The sequence below is a fragment of the Zingiber officinale genome, chromosome 8A (genome assembly GCF_018446385.1).
Source record: "Zingiber officinale cultivar Zhangliang chromosome 8A, Zo_v1.1, whole genome shotgun sequence".
In the NCBI taxonomy this organism is placed as follows: domain Eukaryota; kingdom Viridiplantae; phylum Streptophyta; class Magnoliopsida; order Zingiberales; family Zingiberaceae; genus Zingiber; species Zingiber officinale.
In genome coordinates this window covers 75,083,154-75,096,197 of record NC_056000.1, presented here as the reverse complement: position 1 = coordinate 75,096,197, position 13,044 = coordinate 75,083,154, and positions in this window count along the sequence as shown.

The window sequence follows — 13,044 nt, the reverse complement described above, 5'->3', positions numbered from 1 at the left end:
AGTGAGTGAAGCTAGGCAGAAGGAAGTCCCGGTGAGTGAAGCTAGGCACGAGGAGGAAAGTCCAAGTAGGTCAAAGAGATTGACTTGATTCTTGGCACGAGGAGGAAAGTCCAAGTAGGTCAAAGGGATTGACTGGATACTTGGCACGAGGAAGAAATTCCAAGTGGGTCAAAGGGATTGACCGGACACTTGGTAAGCAAGTCCTAGCAGGTCAAGGGTGACCGAATGCTAGGCACGATGAACCAACAGGTTATGGTTGACCGGATGTTAGTTTAAGGGACTTTAGACTTGATTTTAGGAGAAATCATGAGCTGGATCGATCAGCCGATTGATTGGCTCATGCCCAATCGATCGGCCGATCGATTGGGCGAGTCTTCGCGACAAGTCTCCTCCCAATCGATCAGTGGATCGATTGGGAGAAGTGCACGATCACATAGAACAGCTCTGGATCGATTAGGAGTCGCGATTCTGCGCGATAAAGGCTGGATCGATCAGCCGATCGATCCAAGTCATTCCTAAGAGCATAGAGGCGCTCTGGATCGATCAGCCGATCGATCCAAAGCCTCCCCAATCGATTGGGAGCAATCCAATCGATTGGGATCCGACCGTTGGCGTCGTATTTAGCTGCTGACGAGTTGTTTTCTTGGAAGAACTTCTATGGCTTCTTCTCCAGCAAGCACAGATCTTCACAGAGCTTCTCCATAGAGTTCTCACCGCCAGTTCTTGGAGGTTCTTCCAAGTCAAGAGGCGGATCTACAACGAAAAGAAGAAATCTAGGGTTAGGGTTTTCTTGTGCTAACTTGTAAGCTTTTAGCTTGTATTTTGTTCCCTTTCCCTTTCTTCTTGTAGTGTGAACTCATAAGGCTTCTCCGCCTTTGGTAGTTACCATAAAGGAGTGTTTTCATAGTGGAGGGTGCGTGAGTGTGTGGATCATTGGATTAGTCACCTCTTCTGAGGTGGATACCAAGTAAATCCTCTTGTTAGCGTTGTGTATTTTGTTTCTTTGTATTTCCCGCTGCATATCTTGAAGAAACAAGCAACGAAGAGCACGACGAGAGCACCGAGCTATTCACCCCCTCCCTCTAGCTACATAATCGGTCCTAACACTTTCCTCGTGCTAACAATTTAGCAAGGACATACTATTAATAATAAACAGGACACATAAATGAAAGAGGGCACGAAAGATTACTTGGTTATAACCCTCAGATTGTTAGTTCAAGAATGGTGAAAGCTCCCCTATCTTCTCCTTCTTCAGAAATGCTTTGGAGGCAGAGAAACATCTTACAACGGTTTAAGCACAAAAAAATAACAGAAGTTGATCCTGTCCAAAACTAGCTAAGATGGCAAGCTGGGGATGTGGTTGTATGGTTGACACGGTGAAGACTCCACGTAGCTCTGCAACACAACAAACATTAGTGCTAAGCCAGGAAGGTGTTGGTGCGGGTAGCACTAACGGTCTAACCCAAGTTTTGATGAATGACAAATAGGTTAAGTTAGTTGTGTTGTTGTCTGACACTTTGATCAAGTGTGCAGGAAAAGTCCAGCTAGGTCGACGGGCTGACCGGACGCTTGGCGAGAAGTCCAGCTAGGTCGACGGGCTGACCAGATAGCTGGCGAGAAGTCCAAGCGGGTCGACGGGCTGACCGGACGCTTGGCGAGAAGTCCAGACGGGTCGACGGGCTGACCGGACGTCTGGCAGGTAAGTGAGGTAAGTCACTGGAGGGGAGTGACTGTGAGGACGCGTTCCCGGGAAGGGGACATTAGGCGTCGATCCGGCTTAGATCCATTTCGGATATCTAAGTCGAGATCGTGACTAGATTCCGGTCTCGGAAAGACGGAATCTAAGTCATACTTTGCTTATCGATAAAACTGTGCTAACATTCTTTGCTGCAGGGTACATTTGCCTCGGACTAACCTTTTCTTGCAGGAGAAGGACTTTCTGGAGAAGAGGGGTCCGGGCGCCCGGAGGGGATCCGGGCGCCCGGAGGCAAGTTTTATCCCCAGGACGACGTTGACACTTGGAGAATGCTGGTTGGGAGTGTTACGTCACATTCCAAAGCCCCAGGCAGGAGCTTCAAGATATCAGTCTTCTGAGAACTCTGAATCCAATCACTCTGCTGCTCTGCGCTCCAACGACGCTCACAAAGCTCCGACGACTCACTCCGGCTCTCCTTCTTAATTTATTGTTTGTCGGTTAGCTTTGTTTTCCTTCCTTTCATTAGCAATATTTGTACGTAAATTGTAATTATCCGAATTGCTAGTGAATTGTCCAACGAAAGTACTCAAGGAGTACGGGCCTTCGAGTAGGAGTCGTCACAGGCTCCGAACGAAGTAAAAATCAACAGTGTTCATCTCTTTACTTCCTTACATTTCCGCTGCGTTTTAACTCGAGATTTTCGAATCGATATTCACCCCCCCTCTATCGAATCTAACGGTCCTACAAGTGGTATCAGAGCAGGTACCGCTCTGATTTGGTGCAACCACCAATCAGACAGGGGGTGAAATAATTTTTTTTTAATTCCAAACTGATATTATTATCTTTTTGTAAGATTTTTTTTCGTTGCATTTAAAATCTAAATTGGTACAACACCAACTTAGAGCTTCTATTTTTTCCCGAACTGCTAATCCAAGACGAAGTCTTGGGATTTTCTTTTTCCAGTTAATTTAGTGTGTGCAGGATAAGATGTCTCAACAAGAAGGCTTCAGCACAGTACGTCCTCCTCTATTCAACGGGGATGATTTTTCGTACTGGAAGAGGAGAATGGAGGTCTACATGAAGACAGACTACGACCAATGGATGAGCGTCACAATGGCTTACAAAATTCCAGTAGACAACTCCGGGAACATACTAGACCCTGAAGACTGGACAAATGATATAAAGAAAAAGGCATCAATTGAAAACAAAGCCATCAATACTCTACACTGCGGACTAACACGAGAAGAACTGAACCGAGTCGGACCGCATCAAAACGCTAAGGAGCTTTGGGATAAACTGATCGAGCTGCACGAAGGAACAAGCGATGCGAAGGTAACAAAAAGAGATTTCTTGTTAAATAAAATTTTAATATAAAAATGCGGGAAGGAGAAACGGCAAGTCAGCTCACGCGAGGATCAAAGATATCCTCAACGGTCTCCACGCGATAGGCCACCAAATGGAGAACCGAGACTTAATAAGGTATGCGTTAAATGCTTTTCCATGAAATAATTTGTGGGCATCAATTGTAGATGCCTACAAAATTTCAAAAATTTATCTAAATTAAAATTGGATGAACTCTTACGTGAATTAGAACTTCATGAGCAAACTAACGCCGGGGTCGAGAAAGGTGTAGCTTTATTTGCAGGTTCCTCTAAAGAAAAGAAGAACAAACCCGAATCGAAGAAGATTCCGATCAAGACTCTAAGACGAAGAACACTGGTGAACCTGGTAAGGAAAATATTCACCAGGAAAAAGAAAAGCTTCAGAAGATCAGTTCACCAGCCGACTCAAGAAATGTCACATGTTTCGGATGTAACAAAAAGGGCACTACAAGAATGAATGCCCAAGATTGAAACTTGACAAACCAAAGTCAACAAAGAAGAAAGCCCTCAAAGCAACATGGGACGATTCCTCCTCAGACGAATCGGAGGGAGAAAGGCAAAAGCACCAAAGTCACCTCGCGCTGATGGCTCACGAAGCTGAAACGGAAGACGAATCAGAGGAATCGGAAGATGGGTCCGAACCCGAATCGAGCCACGAGTCCGCACTCGTTTCCGAAGGTTCCGAAGAGGTATACCTAAACTTAAATCGTAAATTCTTTAGAATTATCTCGTGTTTAAATAAAAAATTAGTTAAATTGGAAAATGAAAGTAAATCTCTTCTTGAGGAAAATCAAAACCTCAAGGAACAATTAAAAAATTCGAATCCAACTCAAGATCGAACACTTGAGGAGGAGAATTTATCATTAAAAATGAAATTAATAAGTTAAAAGAATTGTTGGAAAAATTCACAACAAGATCTAAAAATTTAGATTTAATTCTAAATAACCAAAAGGCATGCTATAATAAAACCGGACTTGGATATAAGTCAAACTCAAACAAAACCTTTAAATCATTATTAACCCAACACAAAGCAACCAAACAAGCTTGGGTCCCGAAAGCGTGCTTAACCACGCAAGTAGGACTTAATCAATTCTATATACCTAAAGATAAAATACATTATATAAACTTGAATAAATCAGATCAAAAACTAAAATATAAATTAAAATCAAAATTCAAAACTCAACAAAATTTAGATTATCACCAAGTTGATTATAACTATAAAAAGAATCGACACAAACCCAAAATCTAAATTAATGGCCAATAATTAGGCTCCAGAATAGCTGGCACCTCCAAAACTAACCTACCCGATAGGGTAACCCAAAACAAACTAACCCGGCAGGGTAATTAGGATTAGTTAAAGAGAGACCAAGTTTAACTTGACTCATGGTACTGGTGAAGTTTTTGGATGATAGTACGTTAGGGAAGCTTGGGCATCGCATGTCTAGAAAGATATGGTTTCGATCTGGTGCATTTGGCCAAGTGGAACTGACCGAAGCTACCCTTAAACGAATCCTAACCAGTTAGACCAAGATTTAGTACTAAGTTTCGTGGATAGGACTATTCGGAAAACCTCGAAAGGTTGGTTACTTCTAATGATGTCCTTGTGACTCACCAAGCTTAGAAGTTTATCCGAAGAATGCCTATTTGTGGAAACCAAAGCTAAGTCTGAATCTAACACAAGTTAAAACAAAACTCTGTAATCTAACTAATTTCATCTCACAAAATCATAGGATTCCTTGATTGATAATATAAATCGGGTGAGATGAATAAAACTTAAATTAATTTCAAAATTTTAACTTAAAAACTTGTTTTTAAACTTAAAAATTATTTTCAAAATTTTAACTTAAAAATTTGTTTTTAAACTTAAAAATAATTTTCAAAATTTTAACTTAAAAATTTGTTTTTAAACTTAAAATTTTATCCGAAGAATGCCTATTTGTGGAAACCAAAGCTAAGTCTGAATCTAACACAAGTTAAAACAAAACTCTGTAATCTAACTAATTTCATCTCACAAAATCATAGGATTCCTTGATTGATAATATAAATCGGGTGAGATGAATAAAACTTAAATTACTTTCAAAATTTTAACTTAAAAATTTGTTTTTAAACTTAAAAATTATTTTCAAAATTTTAACTTAAAAATTTGTTTTTAAACTTAAAAATTACTTTCAAAATTTTAACTTAAAAATTTGTTTTTAAACTTAAAAATTACTTTCAAAATTTTAACTTAAAAATTTGTTTTTAAACTTAAAAATTACTTTCAAAATTTTAACTTAAAAATTTGTTTTTAAACTTAAAAATTATTTTCAAAATTTCTTTTTAAACTTAAAAATTATTTTCAAAATTTTCACTTAAAAATTTGCTTTTAAACTTAAAAATTACTTTCAAAATTTTAACTTAAAAATTATTCTTAAAAATTTGATGTTAAACTTAAAAATTATTTTTAAAAATTTGTTTTAAATTATTTGCAAAATTTTAAAAATTTCAATTTTAAACTTAAAAATTATTTTCAAAACTTTAACTTAAAATTTTTAAAACTTAAATCAATTTCAAATCTCAAAAAAAAAAGGAAGGGGTTCCGGGCGCCCCGCCCTAAATCAACCCCGGGCGCCGGAAGGGTCCGGGCGCCGGAGTCCCCTATAAATAAGGGCAGCAGGCGCCCCAACCTTTGCCCCACTCATTCTCACTTTTGCCAAGGTTCACTTTGAACCTCGGTGCGAAAGTACTCTAAATTAAAGACGCTGTTGCGATTCAACCGAGGTCGTCAAATCTATATTTTTCGATGGCTCCTCGGTAAAATATTCTTCCCCTCTCTAAAATATTTTTTTGTTGTCTTCTAAATTTTTTTATATATAGTAGGAAACGAACAAATACTGGTGCTGGACCCTCCAATGCTAGTACAGACCCTAGGTTTCCCACAGACGAACTTAGGATTAAGTTTGAGTCCACCATCTATAAGGCCATTAGGACTACCTGTATAGATAGAGCGTTCTTCCTAAGGTCATGTCCCTCTGCCTTAGAGGTTATAGGTCACTACAATTTAAGGAACCTTGTAGAATGTACCAGTCCAATAAACATAAGTCTATGTGCAGAATTTTGCAATAACCTAGTAAAAGTAGACGACTTCACCTATACCACTAGGGCTACAAGTACTGATATCGTATTTTCCCCTACGACTATCCGAGAGTTTTTAGAGTTGCGTCCTTCTACTTGCTCCTTTTTGTGCTATCCTCCGAGGGATCTACCGTTCGACGATCCCTACTCACATATTACTCTCGATACGATGTATTCGTATTTTTTTGGGGGAGAGAGAGATCCCACTGTGACACAGTTTAGGTCAGTAGAACTTAGCGTCCAGGACTACGCTCTTTATAGGGTTGTAGTTCTTTGCATTTTACCACTGACCACTCGGGACATCGCTGTGATGCGCCCATTCCATTCATTCCTACTTTATGCCCTGATTCATAGGTTAGAAATTGACATTAGCCTACATATCTTCTCGACCATCATTTACGCAGCCGGATACGTGACTGACAGTCGAGTCCATATGCCATTTGGTCACATTCTGACATCCATGTCCTCGTGCACATTGATGTCACTAGAGGAGACGTTGCCCATATGGCCGAGTTCGATGTTATATCCTCTCGGAACTTTTCCTAGCCGGCATCCGTGTAGATAGAGATGACGGGACTATGACTTGGCGGAGGGGGCACAGCACCATCGACGCACAGATAGACGAGTTCATGCTCGCACTATTTCCGGAGGAAGCCGCACCGGCTCCACCACCACCCCCAGCTCGAGCACCACGACACGCTCCCCGCACTCTAGCCGACCGTATGACCGGACTAGAGAGAGCCATGGCGAGTCTCCAGCAGGAGAACTCCGATTTTCATCGGGACATACGGCGAGAGGTTGCCGAGTTACGAGCTGCCGGGGACACCCGCCACACTGAGATGATGGCACTTCTTCGATCCTTGGGATCTGGACCACCCCCTTCATCATCGCAGTAGCTTTAGTGATGACCTACTTCTGTAGCTACACTATTTGTAAAATATTTTGGATTTATCTAGTGACATTTCAAACTTACATTGAATATGTTCTATCTCAATAGACTAGGAAATTTCAAAAAAAAATCAAAAATAATTTTATCAACTTATAGGCTAAACTTGTTTGTTTTCAAAATTTCCATTTTTAGACTTTCAAAAACAGTTTTTTGCCTTAGACTAGGTTTACATCCTTAGAAAGCATGTACCCATAGGACTAGTTTTTTAGCATCTCACCAACACCCTAGGGTTACCTTGCTTGTGTTTGACAAACATAGAAAGGGGTGAGATGCATAGGCCAACTGTCCGGACTTAAGATGCTAATTTCAGTGCATCAACATAAGTTTGGACGTTAAATACAATTCAGATATTAATCAGATTAAAGTTCATCAGTCAAGTCAAACACTGACTGGTTGTAATTAACTTAATCTGACTAACCAAGTGAAAGCTACTATCTTCTGATAGTTAGTTAGTACCTAATTGGTTAGACAGCTGGTTAAAGTGATGTCAGGTTCAGGGGGAGGAATTAATTAAAAATTTTCCTTTATATAAAATATTTTAAATCTTGTTTGAAAAATGTTCTCCTAAAAATTTCTTAAACCTACTTTTGAAAACTAACTCTTATAAAACTAAGTTGTTTTTAAGAATTGGGTTTTACTTTTTATTGAAAATTGATTCTGAAAATTAGATTTAACTTAGTTTTGAAAATTGTGGAAATTAGATTTTTCAAAACTTAAGTTTACAAACTAAGGTTCTCAAAATCACTTTCCTTACTTTTGAAAATCAATTTTCAATATCAACTTGCTTAAAATTGTGAAAATTCTTTGTTTTAAATCATAAACTTTTTATCCTTTTTACTTAGTCTTTGAAAACTCAACTTTTCAAGTATTTTAAACCATGGTTTTGAAAATAGTACTTTTGAACTTTAAAATTTTGATTTTTGAAAATTAGATTTAATTATTTTTACTTTATCAAAATTAGTTCTACCAAACTCCTTTGAAAACTAAAAGTAAAGTTCAAAATCAATGTTTACAAACTGAAATTTGATTTGCAAAAACTCAAGTGTTAAAAATTATGAAAGTTAGATTTTTTCAAACTTAAATCACTGTCAAAACTTAAGTTTTAAATTAAATCGTTTACAAACTTAGTGTTGAAAAATAAATTTTTCAAACTTAGTTTTGGAATTCTGGTTTTTGAAAACTTGTGTTTGAAAATCAAAACTTAACTAGCTTTCTAAAAGCTAAAAGCTAAATGCTTTAAACGAATTTTCAAAAGCTTAAACTCCCCCAAGTCAACTTGACTATCTTTTTTGCTGTTAATTTTATCAATATCTTTGAATTTTTTTAACCAAACTTTTTATTACTCTACACTATGCTTGTTTACCCCTGCTTACTTTTTTATGAATGCCAAAGGGGGAGAAGGGTTAGGTGGTTAAGTTAGCTAAACCAATTTGAAAACACAAACTAACTTTAAAACCACACAAATGCATGTTGTTTCGTACATATGCTTTCACTAACTTAACCAGGTTGTCATTCCATCAAAAAGGGGGAGATTGTTGGTGCGGGTAGCACTAACGGTCTAACCCAGGTTTTGATGAATGACAAATAGGTTAAGTTAGTTGTGTTGTTGTCTGACACTTTGATCAAGTGTGCAGGAAAAGTCCAGCTAGGTCGACGGGCTGACCGGACGCTTGGCGAGAAGTCCAGCTAGGTCGACGGGCTGACCGGATAGCTGGCGAGAAGTCCAAGCGGGTCGACGGGCTGACCGGACGCTTGGCGAGAAGTCCAGACGGGTCGACGGGCTGACCGGACGTCTGGCAGGTAAGTGAGGTAAGTCACTGGAGGGGAGTGACTGTGAGGACGCGTTCCCGGGAAGGGGACATTAGGCGTCGATCCGGCTTAGATCCATTTCGGATATCTAAGTCGAGATCGTGACTAGATTCCGGTCTCGGAAAGCGGAATCTAAGTCATACTTCTTATGCGATATAAACTGTGCTAACATTCTTTTTTGCAGGATATACACTTTCTGGAGAAGAGGGGTCCGGGCGCCCGGAGGTCCGGGCGCCCGGAGGCAAGTTTTATCCCCAGGACGACGTTGACACTTGGAGAATGCTGGTTGGGAGTGTTACGTCACATTCCAGGCGCCCGGAAGGGATCCAGGCGCCCGGAGCAGCATATAAAAGAAGCCCCAGGCAGGAGCTTCAAAACATCAGTCTTCTGAGAACTCTGAATCCAATCACTCTGCTGCTCTGCGCTCCAACGACGCTCACAAAGCTCCGATGACTCACTCCGGCTCTCCTTCTTAATTTATTGTTTGTCGGTTAGCTTTGTTTTCCTTCCTTTCATTAGCAATATTTGTACGTAAATTGTAATTATCCGAATTGCTAGTGAATTGCCCAACGAAAGTACTCAAGGAGTACGAGCCTTCGAGTAGGAGTCGTCACAGGCTCCGAACGAAGTAAAAATCAACAGTGTTCATCTCTTTACTTCCTTACATTTCCGCTGTGTTTTAACTCGAGATTTTCGAATCGATATTCACCCCCCCCCCTCTATCGAATCTAACGGTCCTACAGAAGGGATTCCCGACGTTAGCCCTCCGACGCTCAAGTCATTGTCTAGTGATCTCAAGAAATGGGAACTACAGCAAGTAGATATAGAAGACAAAGTTGCGCATATCTTTCTCTATAGCTAAGAACCCCCTTTTATAACATGGTGCTTGTGCATGCATCTCAAGGTGTAGTCATATCTTTCTAGGTGCCCTAGGAATAGACTAGTCAAAAATTGTCCCTGACACCATACCTTAAGCAGCCATGCAATCCTCCGACATGACAGCCTGAAAGCTTCTAACGTACGATTGCCTGCTGGGCATGCCTTGCTATCAACGACACTAACTCCCAAAAGGATATGGCAAGATACTAGATGGGGTCATGCACAACCGCTCGGGGTCTGCTTGGCTGGGCTGCCTCCGCTCGGCGGTGTTCTCAGGACCTGTTGACTTTGTCACTTTCCTTGCTGCCTAACTGTTCGTGGTTATCCTGCTCAGACCGGATGCAAAGCCCGGTCGGCGAGATCAGCTGTTGCTTATTTCTCTTCATTATCAGAGGGTCATTTTATCCAGCCAGGGCAGAGTCCGACTCACTTATTCACGTAGCTATCACCATCCGCTCGCCCATAGCTAGCTCGTTCAACAATACCTGGTCCGCTCAGCACTACATGGTCCGCTCGGTAGACTAGGATACCCCGCTAAATTTTATCTTCCATGTTAGCCGATCTTCCTTATTTTGACCCACCTTTGGTGGGCCCCCCTATCATCACCGGATCAAAAGTGAAACAAAGATATTCGAAAGTGCGTTGTATCTTGTTCTTCGAGCTTCAATTCTATTTATCGTCTTCATTTAAATCTAACTGTTGTGATGACATCTCCTCAGCCTTTATTTGCTTCAACAATGGCTCTAGATGACTCAACCCCTTTCCGATCGACCAGAGGCTCTCCAATGGCCTAGAGGCTTATTGATGTGGACGTCATCCTTATCTATTTTGGCAATAGCTATTGCTAATGTGGCAAGAGCATTCGGGCTCCTGAAAGTGATCCGGACACTTAGAATGGTCAACTTCTAAACTTGACCATCTTCTTCTCGAGTCGCCTGGATGATTGACTAGTCACTCGGAATTGAGCTCCCCCCAACTTAATTCCGTGAATCTCCTTGAGCAGTCTTCCTCCCGGTTTCTTATCCCTCTGATGCATCCCGTGTATCCTTTATGCTCCACCAGAGTACTCTTATACAGCTTCTTGTATCTCGGATGCATCATGTCTGTCTGCTCCTTTCTCATGTCATCCTTCTCACTTGCCTAGATCTTCTATCATTTCTGATGCTCCTTAGCCATCAAGTACCTATATGTTTTCCTAAGTCTCTGCACACTTAGACATGTAGATCAAAACACAATAAGGACCTCATTTGATCTTGTTTGACAACACATCAAAACACAACTATAGGTTATAATAGTGCTTAACTATGATTGAGTCATTTTGTTGACAAGAATAACCTATTACAAATTTATAAGGAGCTTCTATGTGAGGTATCTCAATGTCATACTTGGCACAAACTTCTTTCGTATAACTAAGTAGAAGAACAAATCCTTATTCTTTCAAAGTATGAAACAAAGTTTTAATAGTTGAAAAATAGTTTATTGCATTTAAAATATCTAGAGATTTCTCTTACAATGCTTGACAAAGCATATTTGTTATCCCCATTATCTTTTTTGCATCAAGTGTAATATGAATATGAAATCAAAAGACTTTATCGCAATCAACAAACCACTAGCTTCACCATGGATTGAGTTAAAATACCTATTATCTATCATATTTTCTAACACGGTAATCATAGAATTATACATATCAATCATGTTATAGATTGAGTCAAAATTATTTACTCCAACGAGTTTTTCCAGGCTGTAAAAATTTTTTAATTTGATTACATCATCTACCAGTATCATGTTCACTAGCTACCATATACACAACTTTAATTTTTTAAGTATAATGCAACTCAGTATTGTTGGTGCAGGAAGCACTAGATGATTGAACCTGTGTTTTGATAATGGTAAAGGGGTTTAAAGTTAAATCATCTTATTGTTTAACAAGTGTGATTGAGTGCACAGTGTTGGGGATCAACCAGCTTGAAGGGGGTTTGGATAGACGGCGCCCCCAAATCGATTGATCTTCCTACACTTGTTAGTATGCGCAGCGGAATATACAAAACAAACAAGCTAAAGGAAATTAAACTAAAGACAAGAAAGAATGCAAACCAAGCTACACGACCATTTACGTGGTTTGGAGATAAAGCTCCTACTCCACGGTGTGTCCTTGAGGTGGGTGATCCCTATCCGTCGGTGGATTATTCCCTGGAAGACCTCCGGCTAGCTCACGTAGCTCTTTGTGGGTGGAGAAACCTCACTACAACTCTCACCAAGGACTCTTTACAAGGTAGGGCACAGGTAGACTACTAATAGAGATTAACCACCTCTATTTCGTCAACTATAATCAAGCTCCCAAGGCTTGGTTATATAGGCCACGGGTTGGAAACCCTCCTACCAGTCGACTGCCAAAACATGCAGTCAACTGCCCTCTGTGGAAATTCGGCCGTTACATCCCAACGGCTCGATACCAGTCGACTGCTAAAACTAGCAATCGACTGCTCCACACTGGTTGAGCGAACAGAAGCATTTTGTTCGCTCCCAATTGATTGCACCAGTCGACTGCGCCAGTCGAGTGATGAAACATGCAGTTGACTGGTACCGAGTACATTCTCTCACAGCACTCGGACCCTCACCCTTACGACTCATTTGCAATTACTTCGCAGTCTTAACCTTTTACCTTCAAGCCTACTTCCTCTTTGGCTCTCGTCCCTCTGATGCATACAAGCCCGCGGCTCGTCCCCAATGTCATCTTTCGCGTATGCCTTGAAGTCGCTTCCCTTGGCCCTTATCCTTGCTGCCTTGTCCACGGTCCCTCGGATGCATACAAGCCCACAGCTCGTCCCCAATGTCATCCTTCACCGAACCCGAAGCCGTCAACCTAAGTCTCATGTGTATCCTGCAGTCCTGCACAACTCAAGTACACATATCAAATAGAAGGGTGAACCTAATTTAAACTCTTTGCCCAAACACCAAAACACATGGTCCCACGGACCATTGGGATTGCTCCAACACACAGGAAAGTCCTAAGTGATCTTAGGTAAAGGAAAGTCCTAGCTGCGATTAGGTAAGTGGAAAGTCCTAGCTACGGTTAGAAAACGAAGTCCTGGTCTGAAGAACTGGGCGAAGTCGTGGTAGGTCAATTACTTTGGGCTAAATCCTAGAGTCGAGGACTCTATGTAAAATCTTGGGGGTCATGAACACTAGGTGGAAGACTGGATGGGTCATAGAGC